The sequence below is a fragment of the Amphiprion ocellaris genome, chromosome 21 (genome assembly GCF_022539595.1).
Source record: "Amphiprion ocellaris isolate individual 3 ecotype Okinawa chromosome 21, ASM2253959v1, whole genome shotgun sequence".
In the NCBI taxonomy this organism is placed as follows: Eukaryota; Metazoa; Chordata; class Actinopteri; family Pomacentridae; genus Amphiprion; species Amphiprion ocellaris.
The window spans coordinates 11,920,675-11,943,411 of NC_072786.1; positions in this window are offsets into that span (position 1 = coordinate 11,920,675).

Below are 22,737 nucleotides of genomic sequence, written 5' to 3' on the forward strand. Positions count from 1 at the left end.
ACTTTGCTCCAAGATTAAAAAGCCCACTTATTCTTCCTCACTTTTTTTGCATGCTTTCCAGACGCCACGAGCCACAAAGCGGCAGCAGACAACCATGTGTCCTGACAGTTGACTTTGAATCCCAGTAGAGATCAAGTTGATTTGTTTGTTTCGATTATTTTGGAATTTTTGGAAGAGGTTGAAGTTGCAAAAGAACACATTCGATTGTCACCATATATTTGTCCTCCGTTGGCTTTTTTTTGGCAAATCTGACCGCTTGGCTCGCTGCCTCTGGGCCTCGTGTGGAATTGTTTTCCACTGGGACAAATCCAGGACAATCCAGCCGCGGTATGTTGGAGATCGGAGACGTGACAGCGGAGGGGATTGTCGGTTTTAAAGTTTAAACTTAGGACAGCTGTTCTATCACGAGAGGGTCGCAGGGATTTCCTGGATGGAGGTGTCCTAATGGCTCGGCGTTAATATGAATTCATAGACGACCCATTAGCGCCCTTTCGCTAAACCTCCTACTTTTCCTTCACTCGCGCCATAATGGCCCTGGCTTCGACCGCTAGTCTGCATGTAGTGGATCTAGCGTGGATTTACTCCGATGTTCCCAGGGATTACACCCTCAGTGAGCTGTGTATTATGAGTAGATTTAGACCCATAACTCCTGAAAGATAAGGGGAGGATTGGGGCGATTGTTTAACCGGCTTGTGTTAGCCATCATCTGCTAGTATCTCTGCTCACGTGCACGCGTGTGTGTGTGTGTGTGTGTGTGTGTGTGTGTGCTCAAGAATGTGTGAGAGAAAGATTCAGGACAATAAAAATGTTCACTGACGTTCATTGAAATTCCAATCCGATCGCGTTAACAATGCGAAACATTATTCTGAAATGCCTTTAAATGAATTCAAATGAATGCTTTATGTAACTGAAATGCTCTCTGGTTAATGAAAAGGGCTTTTGGTTGCATTAATCAAAAGGGAAATTCCGACAATTATGCACAATCACTGCAATTTATTTTCACATCATCAGTTTCGTTCCAACTGTTTTATAAAAGAGAAGTGATGACAAAATAATGGATGGTGCAATAATAAGTTTTTTAAAAAAGCAAATTGTGCTTCTTTTACATGAAAAAGAAAGTTGTTTGAAAGATTAATCATTGTGTGTGTGCAAATCCAAGTCACTTTCACCTTCAACAAAAGCTTTTTATGATCACGAATTGAACCGCAACGACTGAAACAACACTTTCGGAGCCGGAGGAACAGTGCAAAGCTGCGAAGTGAGAAATCCAGTCTTCCTGATGTCCCGTCGGGTTGTGGACATAAATCTGAAGCTGCGACATGCTGCTGCTGCTCGGCAGATGTGTGAGTTCTGGTATTGTGGTGGGAGCAGAGCAGCCCTGTGGTGAGGCTCTTTACAAGGCCTCGGGGACGAGCCAGAGACCACACTGACCACAAAACACAGCTCCATAAACACTGTCAGAGAGCACAGAGCCAAGAGCTGGAGGTCTGTGGGATAACTTCACCAACAATGATGGAGCCCCAGACGGACGCTTATGATTCTGGCTTCGGCGTCGATATCGAGGCTCAAAGTTGCAGTAAAAAGATGTTATGCAATAACACACAGGTTAAAATTGCTGACGCTGTCATCAGTTGGAAATTCTCACCTTTTATTGGAAGTGATGATTCAAAACTTCTCTGAGGAAGCTGCAAGATAAGGTGTTGCATTCAACACACCCCAGAATTTGTTAAAAACCGTAACCGGTAAATGCACTTACTGCATCGCCTGTGTTCTTCATCCATGTCTGCAAAAGCTACATACTGCTGCATAAACTTTTACATTGCACAGGGACAAAATGCACTTTAGTGGCCCCAAAATAAATCCAGGAGGTTCTGTCTTTCTCTGGCTTTTTTAAAGTTTAATTACCCAGAAAAACTACATGCTGTTACGCCAGGTGACTGCACATTTCTCAGAAGTATAATTCCATCGTGGTCAAAACACGACAACATTTTAGCTTGAACATTATCGTATTTGGTGCCTTTGCATGGCAAAAAAAGTTTACTTTTCTTAAGGTCAGTAACAAATTGTTGATCTGAGACTGATTAAATCTCAATGTGTGCTCTTTAAATGGAGTTGTTGTTGTGCACATTCTAAGGGTCCCCGCATTTTTGTTGAAAAGGTACCGCACTGAAAATGGCAATTTTAAAGTCTGCATAAGGACAAAACAGGTTGTGAATAGAAAAAGACAAAACCATCTCTATTTTGAAGATTTTTCATGATGTTATCAGACATGCATGTTTGCCTGAATGACACCCTATCACAAAGATTTTTGAAAAGGCAATTAAATGGCACTAAATAAATGAAAAGGGATGCACAATATTGGAGTTGTGCCGATGTATGTTGATAATTTCATTTTGGCCAATACTGCATTTGCACATATTTCTTCCATTTAACTACAGAGAACATAATATCTTTCCAAGTCTTCTCCTAGTGGAATAAACATATTAGATGCCTATTCTTGCCATGATGAATCACTCACAGATGCAGACATAAAGTATAATGCTTTCTGAATGTGAACTTCCACTGGGCAAATTCAGAAAACTACTTCAACTTACGCTTAAAACATGTCATATTTGTTTTTATGCAACATTTTTAAACAAAACTGTTTATGAGCCTGACAGGTGTTATCTCACTGTCAGTGTTTGTTTGATGAATAATTCATTTCAAAGCCTTTATTGGCCAATATTGATGATGATGCTGCCGACACCGTGCATCACTAAAATCAATAGGACTGTTTTCCTTCTTACTGCACCTGTTTTGCAGGGTATGGTTTAACTTACAGCTGTGTTTTTATATATCATCAATGCCAATTTATCTTAAATCCCACTTTGTGAAACCTGCAATCTAATGGCTAAGTTTTGGGAAAGCATTTTGATTGGTGCAGATGCTCCTTCAACTTAATTTGCATTGTGAGGTAATGGAAGGCAACTTCATTTGTATCGCACCTTAAGCAAAGAAATGCATTAAAACATTAAAAAACACAACAAAAAAGGAAAACTGAATCAATTAGCATGGCATAAAATGAAATTAAGAAAAACAAATATAGTTACAGGGCAGCACGGTTCAGTAGTAAACTGCAGCTGTACAAAAAATTAATCAAGGTAACCAGGAGTCGCCTCGGTAAGTGTATAATGGATTCTCAAGTGTTATTTTTATGATTCTAACAAGGCACTGTATAGAATATTCTTAAGTTGGCTTTTTAAAGGTAAATGTGCCACTTGTTAATGCTCTTTAAATCACTAATAAATAATAAAAATTTAAAAAATCCCTCTCCTTTGTCCAGCATAATTTGCTTTCGGAAGATCTCTCTAATGAAACCACCTACCTTTTGGAAAACAGCTTTGGAACATCCACACCAAACCTCTATTTAAGCATAGTAACATTTACTAACTGCGGAATTAAATGTACTTCTGCTCGAGTAAAATGTCATCGGCCCCGAACACAGTGGGACTTTCTCCATCGTTGCCAATCAGTCAGTCTTGCGACGAAGCAGCGGTCCAGTGATCTTTTTCCCTTCAGTATTGTGCCAAGCTGTCAATTTACAGACAGAAGTATGTTGCCTCTAAAATGTTCCAATAAATAAACACTACCGTGCAAGAGGACAGCTCTTTTCTGCTCGTCTGTGTGTGTGTGTGTGTGTGTGTGTGTGTGTGTGTGTGTTTGCACGCTCGCTGCCAGATCTACAGCCTACATTCAGACGGCGACAGACAGACATTATGTAGCCATGTCAGGGAGAAGAAGCCGCGAGAGAACGAACATCTCTGCTTGTTATTCAGCTTATGGATTATGTTCTGTTTAAATGACATCTCTTCAAGCTCTGCAAAAACAACTTTAATGCCTTCTTCTTTTTTTTCCAGCCCGAAACATATTTCATCAAAGTTGTTCTGCAGAATAAATGCTCCGAGGCCTTTGCAGAAATTGAGCTGGACGCCGACCAGCAGACTCGACTAATCCTCCCTCGGTCAGAGGTTAACTTGATGTTGAAGGAGGAAGCTGACAGATGAAAAAATTGTTATTGTCAAATTTTGTTTCATGTGACAATTGTTTGCTTTTTTTTTTGCCCCTCTCTCCATTCTTTCCTCCCTCCTCTCTATCTCAGATACTCAGCTGAAAGGGCCCCAGACGGGTGTAATTGGTGTGTAAGGGATGGTTGCCACAAATAACTGTAATTACCAGAAATGACTTGTTGCATGAAAACAGTCACGCGTGTCATTTTATGTATGAATGCTGCGGTCAGATGTCAGTGGAACTTGGAGTAACAGCACTTTGCGACTCATTTTTAACACATTAAAGCTCATTGTTTTCAGTCACGCCGCGGTTTGCTGCTGAACCCTCTCGCACGCTGGTGTGAAATAAAACTTCAGAGTGTTTTCGCCGGCGCGAAAAGCCGGTAGAAAAGAGGGGTCAGCAGCCCCCTTTTGATAATGATAATGCAGAACACATACGCACACGCACACGCAACGAGCAGGCGTGACAACGAGCGCTTGTCAAGCGGAGAGGCGTAAACACACATAAACTCGCTCATCGTTTCAGTTGTGCCCTTTGAAGTCCTCAAATATCATGAAGCATTTACAATCTAATTATGTGCATTTCTCTTCTACTCTCCCCCCCTTCTTCATCCCATCCCAGCTGTGATTTAAGGGGGAGATGAAAAAAAAAACAACAACAACAACAAGCAGGAAAAGCATGAAGATGAGACCGCACGGCGAGAAACAAACATGAGGAGGATGTGCGTTGACAGTTGGTATGTCCGCCGCTCTTTGGGTCATTTAGAAACCCAAGCTTTGGGATCTGGAAGCTGCAGGGAGGTTTGAACCAAGACCCATCACCCGACGAGGGTGAAGGGCGACGGGATATGAAGCCTCCGGAGCCGATGTTTAAATTCAAAAAAAGCTCCAACCTGCAGGGGCCTCCTCTCCTCTCGACGCATCTTCTCGTTGAATAAATCTTTTTTCTTTTTTTTTTTGCACCGAGAGCCATAAAGAAACATAAAATCAAAGGCAAACTCTCACTCGGAGGGAACAAATTAGTAAAAGGCAATCTGGGGAACAAGCTGTAAGTGTTGTGTGTGTGTTAGGACAACTGCTCCCTGTGTGCGAACGCGTGTCTGCTGTCGAAACAGTTTCGAAGTGATACAGTTTTTATTTTCCGTGTGTGTGTCAGTGTAACAAGAACATAATCTATAGGAGGGTGCAAGGTGTGTGTCTGTGCGATGTGGGCGGGCGACGGCTTGTGCCTCGAGTTTGTGTTGGTTTTTTTTCTCCTGTGAATGCTAAGAAGGGAATGAAAACACACTTAAAGAATATGTGCACAGGGGACGGATCGTGTGTCCCCGTTTCTGCACGGTGCTTCGGTTTTTCTTTCCCTGCCTTCCTACCAAATCTCAACACTACTGGTGGCGGCGGCGAGGCACTGACATTTGGGAGCAATTTTGAAGTGCGCCCGCAAAGGTTGTCAAGGGATTAATCTCATCTCACGCTGGGGCGCAGAAAAAAACGGCTTCCTCCAAGAATTAAACACAATTTACCCATCAAGACAAGTCTTTCAGGATGGGAGACAAGCATAAATAATATCTCCTCGGTCCAGATTCGCTAATTTACAAGCTTAGCATCTCCAAATGTTATTAGCGGGAATGACGAGGTTACCAGAAGGCGCTGTAGGGAATGATTTGTTATCCGGGCGAGCAGCAGCTGCAGCAAAAAAGCACATGCTGGAGTGCCTCGGATAGAAGAAGAAAAAAAAAGAGAGAGACATACCTGACACCCACTTGCCTCACCCCTCCTCCCTTCTCCTCCCCCCTCTCTGCTGCCACTACGACACCCGGGACTGCACACACCTCAGGCTGGCAGATAGTGAACTTGGCATCTACTCCAGCTAATGTTCTTTTCCACTTCCTCTCATTCTCATTTGCTTTCAGTCTCCCCTTTCTCTCTCTCTCTCCTCTTATTCTCTCCCTCTTTCTCCCCCCCCCTCTCTCCCTCTCTGTATCACTGTTTCTCTCCCACTTGCTCTTGAGGCTCGAAAAACATCAAATAGAACATTTGGGCAACCGTTGTCATCTTGGCAAGTGTTGAAGTAGCTCTCGTCTGCAATAAAAATATATATTAAAAAAAGAAGGGAAGTTTTTTCTTTTTTTTTATAAGATATTCAGACCTTTCTCAACATATCAGTCAATACAGATGTCTCTATGCTTCATCCAAAAATATGTTTGTCTCCTCTAAAGATCTCTATCGGCGTCTTTGCTCGGTCGCCGTCAATCACGAGTTCTCTGGCCAAGTTTAGCGGGAATTTAACTTTTGTAAATAACCAGGTGCCTTCCTGAATTTGGATGCCGCACCTTGTCTAAGCTGACAGGGAGCTAAAATCTGACGTCGCGCCCCGTCGATGGATCATTCGCCTTCTCTCTCCCTGTGTGTGAATTTTTTTTCTTTCTGTCTTTTGTGAATCGCATGTAGGTGTTCCTGCATGTGTGTGTGTGTGTGTGTGTGTGTGTGTGTGTGTGTGTGTGTGTGTGTTCAGGGGAGAGTATTTTGATCTGCGCTGGCTGTTTATCTTGCTGAAACAGGAGTCTCCCGTCACTCCAGACCCTTTCTGATCCTGACAGATGAGTTCAACCCCAGCCTGCAGCCTTTACGACGGGGAAAAGAGAGAGGAGAGGAGAGAGAGGGGAAAAAAAGAAGAGAGAGAGGTGGTTTGGTGGGGGAGAAAAGAAACAGATGGATATAGTAGGAGAGGAAAAAAACAGAAATAGGAGAGGAAAGTGAAAGAATAGAGGTGGAGAAAGGGGAAAGAAGACAGACAGAGAGGAAGTGGAGGAGAGAAGAGAGGGCGCTTAGCTTCACCTGCCAGTCTGTGTTAGCGAGGATGAGCCAGAGTTCCCTGCTTCTGGAAGCTTAGTGTCAAAGGTGGGACTGCAGGGCTCTGTCTGACGTGGAAGTGTGTATTAAACGTAGTGCGACCGCATGTGTTTGTGTGTGTGGGCTTGTGTCTTCGTGCCCAGTAGGGGTTCCCCCGCACGCCTCCGCTCGCTCCCCCCCCAACCTCCTGCCATCACTCAGATGTTGGGGAGTAGAGGGATGTTGGTGGCGGTGGCGGTGGTGTGGATGGATAACATGGCAGCCTCAGACTACACAGGAGCCTGATCTCTGCCAGGCTAATTGGATGATACATGTGTGTCTTGTTTGTGACAATATTTTCATAAAAAGATCCTTTTCTGGGTCATTCTGTTTGAGAAAAATAGGTATTTTGGGAGATAAAAGTGGTCTAAAATATACATAAAGCATCATTTAAAGAGAAGCACAGTGGCTAACGTTACTATAAGTTCTAATAATGTTTTAAAGGAAACATTTTGATCTAATGCTCAAAGAACCATCCATCCATCCATTATCTATACACTGCTTAATCCTCATTGGGGTCATGGGGAGTCTATCACAGCTGACTTAGGGTGAAGGCAGAGGACACCCTGGACAGGTCATCAGTCTATCACAGGGCTACATATACAGATAAACAAGCACACTCACATTCACACCTATGGACAATTGAGAATTATCAATTAACCTGAGCATGTATTTGTACTGTGGGAGGAGGTCGGAGAACTGGGAGAAGATCGTTTTAAGAACCATTTTAAGGATATTTATCATTTCAAGTAATGTTTCTGTGAGGTTAAAGGTGAACAAAGACAGAGCATTCAGAGGATGTTGTCAGGTTGTGATAACAAAGAAGACAAGATCCTGTCTTGTGAGGCTGAACGTTCCTGAAATGTGACATATTGTCACAGCCACAGCTTGAGGCTGTGGGTTGTGGTAGTGCTCTCTCCTCGCTCGGCCCTGCTCTCTCTCTCTCCTAGGTGTGTTCGTGGTGAAGCTGGCAGCAGGTGTGTTGCATGATAATCAGCAGATGAGCTGCAGGTGGAAGCTGAGTGATTCATCTCTGGGAGTCTCCATAAAAGCAGACTGCACCCATCATTCAAAGCTGGACCGTTGTCTCATCTCCAGTCAGTACGGGGAGTAGAACTGTCTTTGCCACCAGCCTTTTAGACTTTGATTAATCCTGTTTTCTATGTTTAGTGAACACTGGCTCCTGCCTTCTGGTTCTGGAATCTTCTAGCCTGCTGGTCGTCCGCTCTACCTTGAATTCTGTTCTGATGGAGGATTCCACCTCTCACCAGCTTCTTCCTGGGAGCCACAGGCTTCATCTGGATGGAACACTTTGGGAGAAATACCTACTTTCTATGAACTCTTGGATGCCAACAACCTTCCATGTGTTGAGTTCCTGAAAAGGGAGAGAGCTGAGAAAAGCCAGGCCAAGGACTGATTCCTACTCGTCAGCTAAGTTTCCAAGCCTTGGTATCACCAGACTATTAGTGTAACAGTTTGCACATTGAATTTTACAATCTGTGTTCTGTACTTAATATTATTTGTTTTATGCTTTGCATAAAATACTTTTAGTCTAGGGATCTTTGTTCAGGATTAGTTAGAGTCTAGGCTGGGTTTAGTTATTGTATTTTCAGTTGTTTTCCTGCCTTGGTTATACCATACGTGGGTTAACCGTAGTTTAAGTTCTCATCCTCATGTAGTTATCCTCCGTACCACTAGATGGTTTTTAGTTTTCTTGGTTAAGTTTAGTTCCTGAGTTTGAGTTCTCTTTCCGGTTCCTGTATTAATCATCTGATTGTAAATAAAGCATTGCTAAAACGTCAATCTGACTGCAGTCTCATTTCCTGCTCCTGAGCCTTTTTGACCCTGCCGTAACGCATATTAACAAAGGTTTGCCTGTACTTCTGTTCTGAGGATGATTTAGGGATGCAGCTGTCGAGACCATTTTTCTAGTATGTTTGCAGTGAAACTTCTGCCAAATGTTTTACGAAACAACCTTCAAGAAATGTTTAGAAGATGTTCTCAAGGCCTCCGATGTTCCTGTAATGTTACATATTAGCAGATGTTTGCCTGTGATATTCAAAGGATGTTTTAGTGATGTTGCTGTTGAGAACGTTCTTCTTGGAAGTTCTCAATTCAACTTTTGGGAAATCTTGTAAGAACCGCCGTTCAAGACACATTGAAGAAGCAACTTTCAAAAAAATGTTTTCAAGATGTTCTCAATGTTTTTTTTGTTTTTTTTTTAATTCAAATTTTCCTATAATGTGACAAATGAATAAAGATACAACATTTTTACTGTAATATTCTGAGGATGTTTTAGGCATGTCGCTGTTGGGAAAGTTCTTTTAGGATGTTCTCAATGCAACTTTCAGGGAATGTTATAAGAGACAACATTTAAGGAATGTTTCCAAAATGTTCTCAAGGTCTCAAATGTTCCTGTAATGTGACATATTAGGTGGTGTGCCTGTGATATGATAAAAAAAATATAGTTGCTGTTCATTTTTAATCAAAACTACTTACATTAAGGCAGATTTCAAATTACAATATTTCAGACAATTTTTTTTTTTTTTAAAAAACAAAAATGTCTTTGGTGTGAATGAACTTTGTCCGAGTCAAAGTTCACTGCGCATGTCAAACCACCACGTCACTCTTTGCTGAAGCGTCCGGGCGCAGACACTTTGGGAAGCTAAATGTGGTTTTTACCCTCAAAACACGGCAGAAAAGCGAAAGAGAAAACATTATTTTTACGATGACTGGGAGAAAGAGTTCTTTTTCACGACAGTGAAAGATAAATGTATGTGTCCTATTTGCAGGGCGACTATTGCGTCGGCAAAGCGGCATAATGTGGAGAGACGCTACTTTAGCCGCCACAAAGCTTCCATGCTAACTAGCCACCTGGTAGCGCACATAGACTGTATACGCACTACGGACAGGAAAAGCCGGGACTTAAAGGCAGCTTTGGCATCTACAACGCGGCGAAAAGTTTCTTCGTGGAGAAAAATGTACCATTAGAAAAGCTTGTTCCCATGACGACGGACAGGGCTCCTCCATGACGGGTCGGCATGCAGGCTTCATTGTACGATGCAGAGGTGATCCAGACTTCCCAACATTCCTACATTACCACTGCATCATTCACCAGCAGGACATATGTATGTACAAAAGTGGTCGGATTTGATCATGTGATGACTCGTGTCATGAAGATCATAAATGGCTCCACAACCAAACAACCAGGACATTGAAGGTGCTGCTGGAGGAGCTGTTAGCTGAACATGGTGACCTGTTACTACACACAGAAACCCCATGGATCAGCAGGGGACCAGTTTTGCAGCGTTTTTTGTCACTGTTGGCCGAAATCAAAGAGTTGATGCAATCCAAAGGGGAAGACACCTCGCTGCTTGAGGACACTGAGTGGATTCTTGCCCTTACATTTTTAACAGACATCACTGGGAAACTGAACCATCTGAACTGTGAGCTGCAAGGTAAAGGTAAGACATGATAAGCTCTGCAATGCCAGGCTTCCCACTAACACACATTTACAGACAAAGAAAGAGGTAAGATGTTGTCATTCAAAACACCGTGCCATTACACAAAAATATGAAAAATAATTTGTTGAAAACATGGAATGATTTGTTGGAATGATCTGTTAAAAATGTTGCAATGCTGGTGAAAAATGCTGGTGATTAGTACTAATGTGATAGGATTCATTTCAAAATGTGAAAGAGTTGATTTTTTTCTTACATAACTGATAATTTGTACAAACATGGGACAGAGTTCATGAATTGTTCAGAAATGTTGCAAAGGTAGTAGTTTGTACAAATGAAGCATGATTTGAAGATATGGCAGTTAATGATTTCTTAAAAATGTTAGAAGTGATAATTTTCACAGAAATGTAACTGGTGTGATTTTGAACAAAATACTGCAAATATGCTGATTCATACAAAACTGCCAAGAAAGATATTTACAAAAAAATTCATATATATATATATATATATATATGTGTGTGTGTGTGTGTGTGTGTGTGTGTGTGTGTGTGTGTGTGTCTCCTATCATCATGATTGTAGAAATCATTGTTAATAATTGTTGTAGGGAATAATTAACATCAATGTGATCAGACAGTCTCTTTACACATTGTTATTTTCATTATTGTTATTATTAAAAGATGATGGCGCAAGTTTGCTATTGAGGAAGTTTGTATCAAACAAGGTGCCCTTCGTACTACTCAGTACCCTTGAAGTTGCTCTCGGGTTCAACAAAAAGGTTGGTGACCCCTGGTCTAGGAAGTTCTCAATGCAACTGCTGAGAAATGTTTTAAGAACCAACATTCAAGAAATGCTGTCAAGATGTTCTCAAAACCTCAGATGACAGGATGTTTATTTAGTAGAGGCTCCTCTAATGTGCCATATTAACAGAGGTAGAACATTTGGCTGTAATATTCCAAGTATGTTGTGGTTGAATCTTGGAAGAATGTTCTACAATAAGGAAATGTTTTAAGAACCAACGTTCCAGAAACTATATTTATGAAGTGTTTTCTTGATGTTCTCAAGGCCTCACATGACCAAATGTTTGTTTTTGCAAAGGTTCCTGTAATGTGACATATTAGCAAAGGTTTGCCTCTAATATTCTGAAGGCTTTTTGAGGGATACTTGTATTGAGAATGTTCTTTTAAGACATTCTTAACGCAACTTTTGGAAAATATTTTAACAATATTGCCTTTAAGAAGAACAATCTAAGAGCTAAAATAAAGCTTCCTGCCAAAAACATTTCTAGAAGCAAGTTTCCATACTGACATATGAGACAACATAAACATCAATACATTTGCGACAGACCAATATCAGCCAATTATATCAGCCAACTGACATTTATCTACATGGGCTGCGATACCTTAAACTTGACATCAATTGGTTTGCAGAAAAATGTACGTGATGTCAGAAAGTTGTCTAGACAACTTTGCTGTTCGCATCAATGGAGAAAAATTCTATATATCTATATTTGTATATATAATTATTACGATTATTTGCGGCACCAACTTCAAGCACCAAACTCAACACTAGTTCACCTACAATTGTCACTATTCCAAAATAAAAGTTTTCATGATGAATATTTTGTACATTAATTCCATGTTTCACTAGTATCTTCTATCTTTGTAGTACTCGTGTTTTTAGTGGGATAAGCTGTTCAGATCTTGACTGCTGGAAAAAATATTGTCATTGAAGCTGTGGAAGAACTCCATTACTTTGAAGTGTGAGCTTGTTTCCCAAAATCCAGGTCATTATGAATAAAGGAAAATTCTTCCATCTCCTTGGCAACGACGGGCATTGGGCACCTTTGTACAGTGATGCTGCCATTTATTTATCCTCAGGTGGCATTTATCACTCATCTTCTCTAAGAACCCTTGGAAAGTGTTGTCGTATTTTGAGTTTTTTCAGTTTAGTTTTGATATGGCGTTTCACCATATACTAAGATTGTGCCCCCCTCTGTCTGCATAAAAGTAGTGTTGGAACACACTGTGGCACCACATCCTTGAGAGGATTATTTGAACAGTATTGTACTGCAGAAAGTAGTGTGTTGCTATAAAAATGGCGAGGAAAAGGCAATTAACAATAGAAGAGAGACAGACCACCATAACACTTAAAAATGTAGGTCTTTCCTACAGAGAAATTGTGAAGAAAGTCAAGGTGATTTCTTTACCATCAAAAGGCACTCGGAAACTGTTGGAAACTCTGACAGAAAGATGTCTGAAAGACCCAAAGATACAACAGAATCAGAAGACAAGTTTCAGAGTGAACAACTTGGTGATAGGCGGCTCACAGCTCAATAGCTTCAAGCACAGCTTAAACGTGATCATAGTGAGCAAGTCTCAGTTTCAGCTGTGAAGAAAAGTCTTGGAGTTGCAGGTTTGACAGGCCGAGTTGCAGCAAGAAAGCCATTGCTAAGAAGCCCGACTAATAAAAAGAGGCTTGCCTGGGCCATGAAACACCATCAATGGGCTACTGCAGACTGGAAGAAGATATTATGGACTGATGGATCAAAATTTTAAATCTTTGGTTCATTACGCAGGATTTTTGTATGCCGTCAAGTAGGAGAAAGGATGGTTCCTCAGTGTGTGACATCAACTGTCAAACATGGAAGAGGAAATGTGATGATCTGGGGCTGTTTTGCTGGATCCAGGGTCGGTAACTTGTACAGAGTGAGAGTTACCCTGAACCAAAACAGCTACCACAGCATTCTGCAGCACCATGCAGTACCCTCTGGTATGTTCCTGGTTGGTCAGGGGTTCATTCTACAGCAAGATAATGACCCAAAACATGAAGTCCAAGCTATGCCAGAACTACCTTAGGAAACAAGATGGGAAGCTTGAAAACATGTAGTACCAGCACAGTCTCTAGAACTTTTATCACATTAAAATAATATCTTAAGAACTATTGAATATTAAAGCCTAAAAGCCTCATCTGTCACCTGTACTTTTGCAATTTCTTGTCCTGCTTTTTTCTGCCTCATCTGTATCCATGCTGTAACATGTGAATTTCTCCTGGTGAGGGATCAATAAAGTTTATATTATTATGTCATTGATTCTGCAAAATTGGACAAGTAGGTCAAAATATCCCTGATTATGGGTGAGTTAAGTTGTCATGAAAAGTCCCACGTTTTAGGACATATTTTAAAAAATGCAGACGTCAACTAGTGATTTTTCTTGAACTATATTTTGGTGCATGTCACAATAATACAAAACTAAACATATAGAATGCTTTTATTATGAAATACTTGGTTAAAAAAATAGCTACATTGATTGAGCAAATCTGACAAATTAAAAAAAAATCAGAAATTATTTGATATATTAAGTTAAAAATTCCACAAGTATCTTAATAAATATCTATATTTTATGCTATAAGATTTTAGGGAAAGAGACGGTCAGTCAGAAATTGTTCTTGCTTGAGATGGAATGATCAGAATCATCCTTATTCTGTCTGTACAATAGACCCCTTTCACCCCTTACAGTAGTCATATAATCCATTGCTAATATGAACAAAAAAACACATTGCATCTGCTTTAAAGATTTGCTTCAAGCCTCGAGTTAAACTCTTCAGTCGTAGTTTCTGTTCTGTGGGTTGTTCAAGTTTTTCTGGTCAAACATAGCAGCAGGAAAAAATGATGAAAACATTAAATACCATTTCTTCCATTGTCTTTCTGATTGCTCTTGAGTTCTTCCTGAACCAGACTGCGAGTCAGCTGGTGGGCTGAAACTGGAGAAACAAAAACACACACACACACAAAAATTACCTTTAATTAATCTCTTTTCACATCTGCAGCCCTTTTGTTGTTGCCTTGTTATTTTAAATACACTCTCATTCACCATCTCACCTCAGTTGTAGACATTAAGTCAGTTCCTCTTCTTTTTCTTGCTTTTGTTTTTTCTAGCAGCTGCCATTTGTGCCTCTGCTTCGTGCTCGTGTTCAATATCCGCAGTAATTTCTTGCGGTTCAAGTTCATCTTGACATCATTCTCAAGCCATCTGTTCCCATCAGTGTTCTCTTTTTTTCTGACACCTGAATTAGCCAATTGCTAAAATTCATGTCATTATAGACTGAATTGAATAGGTGCTGGTGAAGGCTATAATATCTCTGAATCTCCCAACAACAGCTGATTGTAGATCTAATCTCTCAGTTGTAGGTAGGTATACATTTACTGTCTTGGGAATAAAGACTGTGAAAAAAAAAAAAACATCTCAAAATTAGACTCAGAATGGAAACCAGGCTGCAGTAGTACAGGCCTCCTTGAAAATGGTGACATTTAAGGAGTTAGGAAAGAAAGAACATATTCAGATTTAAAGGTGGACTTCATAAATCCCAACCCCTCATTTCTTATTTCCCTCTTTCGATTGCTTGTGACTGAAGTGTGGTTCAGTGAAATGGGCCATTTTTTCAATCCCTAATAAGAAAAAGATCCACATTTAATTTGTGTTTTTTCGCTTTCTGCAGGTTTTGTTACTTCTTTGCCTATTTTCCAACACTCTCACGTCAGTTGCATAAAGTTGGAAGAAAAAAAGTCAAACATTCACACCTCTGAGACCCTGGTGTGTCCAGTCTTTTTTTCTGTACATAACAACCATTTGTAGCTCTGTTTTTTTATGACTTCATGTTATAATCTGGTAGCTCTTGTAAAGTGTTGTGGTTCATGGTACTAAAGCTAAAATAGAGGTCATGTTGGCATCATTCTTGGGCAAGCTGCTGTTTCTCTGAAAAAGATGCTTAAAAAATGTAGTTTTAAACAAATAAAAAAATAATATACATATTTACTGTTAGAATTTAGAGTCACTGTGGTCTTATGAAGAGTTAAACAATGACTAGTTTATAAGGTTTCAAGAAGCTGGTATTGCAACTGTTTCTTCTCTGACTTCATATATGCTGCTTCCATTATAGAGCTGCTGCGATTATCAGTTTTAACCTATGGATGTTGTCATATAACAACAATTTTTCTACATTATCAATGCTATTTGCTATGTTGCAGTTTTAGACAATGGCGAATGCGAGTTTGACTACTCGGTGTAAAAGTTTCCAAAGTCTGAAGGGTTCAAAAGTGTTGGAATAATTCAAATTATTGCAGAACAAAATGGTGGTTTCTACACTATAGGAGCCCTAATGCTATGCACAAACACCTGAGGGGAAACAAAAGGGCATCATTTAATGCAGAGACACTTACATACGTTTACTTCTCTGCTGCACTCTGTGCTCACATATACTGCAGTTTAATACAGCTGAATTCCACCGCTAACATCCTGATTTTGTAGAACGATGATGCCGTCCAACAAAGACAAGTTAAAACTGTTGGCTGTGCCGTGAATTTGGTGATATTTTCATAGAGTTCGATGCTGATTCCAAAGTCACAATAAGGAGAAACGCTGTCCATGTTGCACTTTGTAAAGGGGTTTAATAGAAAGTTGACTTTCTTTTGGAGTTACAGTACTGACTAAACCCCTCTATTTCTTTTCTTAATCATGTTGGAATTGCCAGTTTAATACTTCAGGTTTGCATTTTCTACATAAACCTTAGTTTATATTTTGTACTGTGCTACATTACACAGTGACATACAGTTTGTCAAAATAAAATGAACTTTAATTAAATGGCCCTTTTGCTAAATTAGTGGAAAATTCATCATTTTGGTTAATTAACTCATCTGTAAACTAGTTGATAGACTAATTGATCGTTGGTGGCAGCTCTAATCTATTTAAAATGCCAAAATTTCACAGCAACACCAATTAAAAAGAAAATAGAGAGAAGCTCGGAGTTCTGTATTGACTGATTAGAAGCCTGGCTGGTAAGTTAGTGGTTGATCTAATTCTGCAATTAGTTATCACACCAACAAACTTCTTGAACCGTATTTGCAAAGACATGCCAGATTAATTTGCTGGTGCCACTTTCTTCTTCTTTTTTGAGCTTGTGCAGAGATTTTTAACCACAGAAATATAAAATATCATAAATTAAAACTTAAATATTCAATGAAATACATCACATTTTGGTAAGCAAGCTTTAGTAGATTTAGAAACGTGCATTTTTTAGAAATATTAGCATGGTTTTCTTGAGATTTTTACCTTCAAAATAATTTTTTTTCGGTTTTGCCATGGCTTGAGCATCCTATTATTCACATACTGTGACATAGATATGTCTATATACATTTGCATAAACTAAAAAAAAATCTGCGGGAACACACAAAAACTGTTTGACATGAAAAGAAGCTCCTCGTGCACTCATGAAATTCAGTTCTAAATCTTCACTTTCGCATTAAAAAGAAAGCCTAAACACGGGGAAGCGTCTTTATTCCCACCTGTGCTGATGCTGTTTCCACTAAAACTAACAAAAGTGCCAAAAAAAACCCCAACAAAAACTCATTCAACTTTCGCTTCTCATTGTTCGACAAACCCCCGCCTGCCCCTCCGACTGACATCTCACCATCAGCGCCACCTCTCCAAATCATTTCATACCTCTGCCGGTGCACCGCCCACGCTGCCTCTGGAGACCCCCACTGGTGCCTGAGGCGCCACGACGCACCACAATGCTGCGCTATCTCCCTCCTGCACACAAACCCCGGACCACCACCACCACTGGGGCATTCTGCACCGCTACTCTTACCTTCCGCACACCTTCAATTAGCTACACAACATCGTGCGCCTTTGTGTCTTTGCACGGAGGCAGGAGGCTTTTTTTTTCCCTCCCCGTCCTGTGTAGGTGTGAAAGTGTGTTTCTGAAGGAGACACTGCAGCAGGAGTGCAACAAACACACACGATTTCAGCCCGTCTATTGAACCGGCGTAATTGGGAGCACGACCGGCAGCGTAGCGACTGGAATGCTATATGTCAGACTAACTGCTTTTAGTGCCTTCATCCTCCTCTCCTTCACACTTTCATCGCTCTACGTCGTCCCCGCCGTCACCTTCCCACCCCTCCATCCACGTGTTTCATCCTGAATGGCGGCAAGAGGCTCATTCTGTTTTTTTTTTTTTTTTTTCAAAGCTGAAACTTCCTCTGGAGGGTCGGGCCCCCTTTGACCCGACCAAACCTGCCCCTGAATCGAGGAAAAAAACAGGTCTTTGTATCGGCTTGTAAGCGGGATCTGAAGTTTCTCCCACTCAGCGACGCCGAGGAAGACCTTGACTTCGACCTCTCGTTGTATCGGAGCATCCGCCAAAATGGGAGCTGTAAATGCAGAGTAGTTTTTCATTGAAAGCCTACCACCTAATCCACTTTAGAAACCTTGCCCTTCTCTCCTTTTCTTTTCTTGTTTACCTTCTCTAACTCGATTTTTTTTCCCCTCCTTCTCTCAGATCTGTGACAGATAGAAAGCAGGACTACAGGGCCACGGAGCGGAGGCAGTGAAAATCTCACCACACTTTTTAATGACTTTTAATGAGATTCATAAAACGTGCAGAAACTTGCAGAAAAAGGGAGAGCGTGAGAGAGAGAGAAAAAGAGAAAACAGAGGGAGCGATAGAAGGAGGGAAAGCAGCACCGCCCGCCACCAAGCTGACAGCGAGCAGGCTTGACATTTGGCCTCTCGTAATTAGGGAAGTGCCAGATTCCGTCCCACTAAATCGCAGCTCAAAATCATTATTCTCGACGGTGTTGACTCCGCGATGTCCGACCCGCTTAAGCCCTCCTCGGTGCTTTCTTGTCCCCCCACCCCCATCGCCATCGTTGCCGTCGCCTTCCCTCCCCTTTTCCTTTCCTTTCTCCCCCGTAAATATCGCAGCCAAAATTACATTACAGTTTTGCGCTTGCCTCCCCCTTAATTGCTTGCCCTCCAAACACAATCTGCTTTGGCAATACATAAGATGGTATGTGAGTTAACAGCGACAGTGAGTTGGCAGCGAGGCGGCTGGAGCGGCGGTCTGTGAAAAAAAGGGAGCACTAAGACGAAGGAGATAAAGTGTGGAGGAAGGAGCTGGAGAGGAGCTGATCACACACAGACAAGCTGGGGAGCAGCAGACAGATGCCATGAGAGCACGGCTGTCATCCACACAGCCAGGATGGAGGGAGGATGGATGGAAGGAGGGAGGAAGGATGGAGGGAGGGAAGATAGAGGATGGACAGAGGGAGGGAGGATGGAGGGAGGAGAGGAGAGGAGAGGAGGGAGGAGAGGATGAAGGCAGGATGAAAGAGGATGGAGGGAGGATAGAGAATGAAGGGAGGAAGGATGGAGGAGAAAAGGGGAAAAGGGGAAGAGGGAGGGTTTAGTGGAGGGAGGAAGGATGGAAGGATTAAGGATGGAGGGAGGAAAGGACAGAGGGAGGATAGAGGAGAGGCAGGGCAAAGAGGGGAGGATGGAGGGATGGAGGAGAGGATGAATGGAGGAAGATAGAGAGAGGATGGAGGGAGGATAGACAATTTAGGAAGCAAGGATAGAGCAGAGGCAGGGCAAAGAGGGGAGGATAGAGGGAGGGTTGATGGAGGATGGATGAGAGGACAGAGGGAGGAGAGGAAAGGAAAGGGAGCAAAGGAAGCTTGTAACGTATTGAAGACAGTAAAAGTGAAGGAATGAACAAACATGAGGAGGAAAGTTTTAGAATCTGATGAATAAATATCTGAGGTTTGAAGTTTGGTGCCTGAAATGTGGAACTTTCTCTTTCTGTTTTTACTTTAAATAAATGCCCTCTTGCAAAGTGAGCAATTTTAAACAGTTTACCAGTTTTACTATTTAACAGATTTTCCATGTTCTGGTAAACTACAGATAACTAGTAAAATCACAGAATTAAAGATTATTTTACACCAATCAGGCATAACATTATGACCATGACAGGTGAAGTGAATAACGCCGATTATCTCTTCATCATGGCACCTGTTAGCGGCTTGGATATACCAGGCAGCAAGTGAACATTTTGACCTCAAAGTTGATGTGTTCGAAGCAGGAAAAATGGGTAAGCATAAAGAATTGAGTGAATCTGACAAAGTGCCAAACTGTGATGGCTAGACCACTGGGTCAGAGCATCTCCAAAAGTGCAGCTCTTGTGGGGTGTTCCTGGTCTGCAGTGGTCAGTATCTATCAAAAGTGGTCCAAGGAAGGAACAGTAGTGAACCAGCGACAGGGTCATGGGCTTATTGATGCATGTGGGGAGTGATCGGATCCAACAGATGAGCTACTGTTGCTCTAACTGTTGAAGAAGTTAATGCTGGTTCTGATAGAAAAATGTCAGAATAAACAGTGCATCAGTTTGTTGCGTATGAGGCTGCATAGCCACAGACCAGTCAGGGTGCCCATGCTGAGCCCTGTACACTGGCTGAATCCTGTTTTTTTTGTTTGTTTGTTTTTTTACAAAAAAAAAACTGTGCAACCCTTGCTGGTATTCCTCCTTGTTTACACTGTTCTTCTCCCAGCTGTGCACATTGTTGCAAATAAACAAAATTACTAAAAAAATTATCCAAATCTCATCAAAAAATAACCAAACCTAGTCCAAAATGACTAAAATATATCTTAAATGTGTCCAAAATGTGTCTAAAATTTGGTGAATGAATAAAACTTGTTCAAAAATGCATAAAAATTTGTCCAGAATGACCAAAAATTAGTCCAAAACATTCAAATAGAAGAAAGAAGGTGTAAAAATAACATGGCCTTCTGTGCACGTTTCTGCTTCTACCTGCACACATCAATACAAATATACAAAAGTAGGCTCAAAATGTGTCCACTGTGACATAAATCTTGTCAACTTATCTAAAATTCCTAAAATGTGTCTGAATTGTGTCCAAAATTAGATGAAATCCATCCAGTATTACCAGTATTTATCTGAAATTAACCAAAATATCAGAAAAAAAGTCTAAAATGACTGAAATGTGTCCAAAATAAAGTCAAGTTGTGTCCTTAATGACTAGAATATTCTCAAAATGACTCAAAATTAGTCTAAAATGACATAAATCTTGTCAAAAATATTTTTCTAAATGTTCCAAATGACTAAAACTTATCTAAAATTCCTAAAATGTGTCAAAAATTAGGTCAAATACATCCAAAATGACTTAAGTGTATGCAAAAATGATCTAAAATGACTAAAACTTGTCCAAAATCCACAAACAATTGTCCAAAATCACTCGTACAGATTTTTTATTCTGGTACAATGCCTGACCATAAAATTACAGTTTCACTGGATTTAAATCAGCTGAAAAGTAAAATAATTTTACAAATACTGTCCATTATTTTTCAGCATTTTACGTTTTGAAATATTCCACCTTTTTTTTCCCTTAAATAATTTATTTCCCAGTGTACATATCCAGAGGACATGAAGGGCATATGTGTTTATATCAACAGACCTATAGTAATATACAATATCTTTTATGTTGCTGAAGAGGAATAAAAAAAAATGCTGGTGTCTAAATATGCAAACCTGAGTAGAAATTCCTATTTTATCTTCTAAAAATGCTGGAAATCAGGGAAGAGTCAGGTTTTTCTTTTTAAACTTTGATCTTTTAAGCAGTCTGTACACAAGACCGGTTTACAAATTGAAAGTTATGCTCAAGTTTTTTCTTCAATGTCATCTCTCTGTATGTTACATATTGTTGAACTGTACTGTGGAAAACTTTAGTCACTTAAGATTCGTATTCATCAGTCAGTATCACCAGAGAGGCATCTCATCAGTCACAATCTTTAAACATACAGCCGGAGTCATAAAAAAAAACAAAAAAAAACAGTGTCAGTCCTGCAGCAGATGGCATGGCCTCAACAGAGTCCTGATCTGAACCTTATGAGCCACACTGAGATTATATGAAGACACACAAGTGAATGAAGTTCTGCAGGAGTCCTGGATCAACCTGTCCACCTTGAAAAACTGTGTGAGAAAATCTGTAAATATTGATTCTCACTTTACTTTCAAGGCTGAAAACTTCTGCACAGTTCCTGAGTAGTGACAGCATGAATGCAAATACAGACCAACTATGGAACAAAACTTTTGTTTCAAAGCTTTTGAGACCAATAAATAGCGACGCCACTGGAACCAAGTCTACATTTCAAGTATAACCTGTAGCAGCTTAATTTTTGAAGCACTTTTATACAAGCAAACAACCTACAAGAAAGTTGAATTTGTTCCCATGCTTGTTTCCTATCTGCAGTTTAGTCCAATTCAGCCAAAAGGTTACTGAATTTTTGCTCCATGATTGTTGGTCACAGCTGAGTTACTAATTGCTTTAAAATTGCATTAAAGACTGTAGAATTTTTTGTTTTTCACAGATTCTGTTTAGAGTAAACAGTTTGTTTTTGGATGATCAGAAATCACGGCACTCTAGAATGTGGTCATTTAATACAGATGTACTCACAAACAAAATGACCTTCCACTGAGCACAGGTGTGTGTTATGCATGTGTATGTTTTGTACAGATACCGAATCGTGTGACCCAAATATGTAGGGGTGGGAGGAATTGATGGGACTCGGAAACACAACCACAATTTAATAAACTGTTCCTTGCGTCATTTCCGACAGATAAGTCCCAATAAGTCCGCAGCGGTGGATTTGTAGTTGTATTGCAATCATGTGATTGTCAGCAGGCAGCTGATGTAGTGTTCACTTGTCGTCATAGTTACAGTGATGCCATGCCGCTATCTTCCAATGATGCAGAAATCTTTAACAAATTCGTGGACTGTAAGTTGCATCACTGTCAAAATCTAATCACTTGGTCCTTGTGTCATTTCTGACCTTCCCTGAAAATTTCATCCAAATCCGTTATTCCGTTTTTGAGTAATGTTGCTAACAGACAGATAAACAGATTAACAAACGTACGCTGATCATCACCCAACTCTGCCGTTCTTTGGCAGAGTAATTAAAGATTAGACTAGGATCAAGAGGCAATGTTTTCCAGGTCCAGTGTTCAGTTATGGGGCAGAAAAGTTGGTAATTTAATGCGATATGTCAGGAGCATTTAAAAGAAATGCAGTTGGGGACTTCAGTGATCTGACTGGGACATAATAGAGAGCAAAAATGTTTTATATAGGGGCAATATTTTCTACATTTTTACCGCTAGGCTTAACATTAAATTGACCTGAGGAGCTCTGCTTGGAGTGCTGTGAATCCACGCTGGGCTTCATTTTATTTGTGTGGTTTAATTTTAGATTTGTTTGATCTTTTGTAACAATTGTGGCTAAATTATGCTATTTCTAATCATCCAAAAACCCCACTTTGGAAACCAACATGCTCTAAAGGACAGTTAAAAAACAAACATTGAAAGTGTCATCAACACAACACACACCTGTATACTTTTGCTGTTGTCTTGCTGCAAAAGTCATCTTACATATACAACATTACACACAAGAGCAGATTCCTAATGTTCTCTAACAGTAATACAACTTATTTTTTGTACC